Here is a 2,500-nt window from a genome sequence, read left to right on the forward strand (position 1 = left end):
CAAGTGAAACTACAATCACCATCTTCCTGATTTATATATAAATATATATAAGAAATAATATTATCATCCTCTGTATCAGGCGGCCTGTTTTAATCTGTTATTCATGTAATCAGAAGTTAATCAGGATTAATGATTAATCCTGATTAATCCTGATTAATCCTGATTAATCAGGATTAATGATTAATCCTGATTAATCCTGATTAGGATTAATCCTGATTAATCAGGATTATCTGCTCGCTGAGAGGAAACATTTCAAATCATCTACTTTTTTGTTTTTCACCCAGAGTTTTTTTTTTATCTTTTAAAAACAAACAGGACGAATAATTAGAATATAATAATAATCCCAAATTATTTTATTATTTTATTGAATTTGCATAAATAAAAAAAAAAAAAAACAATTTGACTGAAGTTCGGTCAAAAAACAACGACCAATTCAAACATTTCTTTTTTACGAGTTTGTTTATTAAAATTGTGTATTAACCAATTTTGGCCAGCAGAGGGCGCCATTTGTGGCCATTTTGGGAACTGTTTTCCCCCTGGTGGTGAAACAGTGTGTAGCAGCGCGACTTTTTATGAATGTCTGACATTTATTTATTTATTTATTTATCAGATTTTTATTTATTTATTCATCTATTTATTCATTTATTTATTTATTTATCCAAAGCTGAGCGTTTGTTTATCCAGGCGCTCACGTTGCTCATGTAGCCGAGAAACAACAACGACAACGATGTTTTTTTTCCTTCAAACTGTGATTATTTATTTATTTATTTTTTAGTGTAAATATTGACACAATTCTGTAAAATAAAAAGACGCTTGTTTACGCCGTAGAGAAGATTTAATTTCCCGGATTATCACGTGTGAGAAACAGGAGTGAGGTTTCAATAAAGTTTTTTGCCTGCTCACAAACAAACAAACAAAAAAACACACGTTTACTGTCGTTTTTACACATTTATGGAGTTTAAATGAGTGAATTTCACGACTTTGGTGAATTAAATCAAATTTTACAACACGATACTTTAATATTTTGGGGGGAAAATGAAGCTGATTGAGTTATTTTCGACATAATTATTTATGAAGTCATTAAAAATCTAAACGTTTGTTTTTAGCCTCTAAAATAAAAGACACAGGTTTAATGAGATGATTTTAACAACTTTTAACATTTAATGATATTTTGAATTAATTTTAGAGAAAAGTTCCACTTCTTCATCCTCAGATATTTAAAATTCAGTTCAAACAGAAGACAAAGAGAATTTTAACACATTTAATTTATTCACATATTCACATTTATAATGAAAACATTATTTTATGCAAATATTCAACATTTTAGGAGGATTTGATCCTGTATTTGCTTCTTTTTATTATTGTCTGTTATTCTTATTATTTGATGAAACGTGATCTCAGATTCTAACTCGAAACACAATTTAATTTGACTTTATTTCATTTTAGCCACTGTTTAAAATATAATCATTTGTAATCATTTAAAACACAAATGAGTCATTGAAAATGTTAAAATAAAGATAATATTATTATTATTATTTATTATTCACACTGCAAATCTCTGCTGGTTTGTGATAAAGTGAAACTGTGTGTGGGTGTGGGTGTGTGTGTGTGTGTGTGGGTGCGTTGTGGGTATTCAGGGACCTTTAAAGAACAAACTCAGCTGTCAACAACTCAGTGATTTTTCTCTCTGGTCCATATTTCATTTGGAAATAAGTTTGTTTATTTATTTATTTATTTATTTGTGAAAAACGATAAACGACGATCGTAAAAACTCTTCGTTCGTCTGAAGCTGACGGAGGGAAACACGAGGAAACACTGACATCACCAGTTAAAGACTACCATGTATTTAAGAACACATTCACCTGAACTTTGTTAAACCACTCACTCTCCCACACCAAAGTCCATAGAGAAAATCAGTGATTTTAGCTCACAGGGACACAGGAGCTGCTGGTCCTCTGCTGCCTCGTGTGGTCACTTTGCGTCACTGAGTTAAGTCTAAAGTTAATATAAGTTAGTGATGGAGGCAGCAGTGGATCAACAACTCCTGTGAACTGTGTGCTGTGATGTTAAAATCACTTTGGTGCAGGGAGAGTGAGTGACTTTGGTGTGAGAGAGTGAGTGACTTTGGTGTGAGAGAGTGAGTGACTTTGGTGTGGGAGAGTGAGTAACTTTGGTGTGGGAGAGTGCGTGACTTTGGTGTGAGAGAGTGAGTGACTTTGGTGTGGGAGAGTGAGTGACTTTGGTGTGGGAGAGTGAGTGACTTTGGTGTGTGAGAGTGAGTGACTTTGGTGTGGGAGAGTGAGTGACTTTGGTGTGGGAGAGTGAGTGACTTTGGTGTGGGAGAGTGAGTGACTTTGGTGTGTGAGTGACTGGTGTGAGAGAGTGAGTGACTTTGGTCTTTGGTGTGGGAGAGTGGGTGGCTTTGGTGTGGGAGAGTGAGTGACTTTGGTGTGGGAGAGTGAGTGACTTTGGTGTGTGAGAGTGAGTGACTGGTGTGAGA

The sequence above is a fragment of the Microchirus variegatus genome (genome assembly GCF_963457635.1).
Source record: "Microchirus variegatus genome assembly, chromosome: 13".
In the NCBI taxonomy this organism is placed as follows: Eukaryota; Metazoa; Chordata; class Actinopteri; order Pleuronectiformes; family Soleidae; genus Microchirus; species Microchirus variegatus.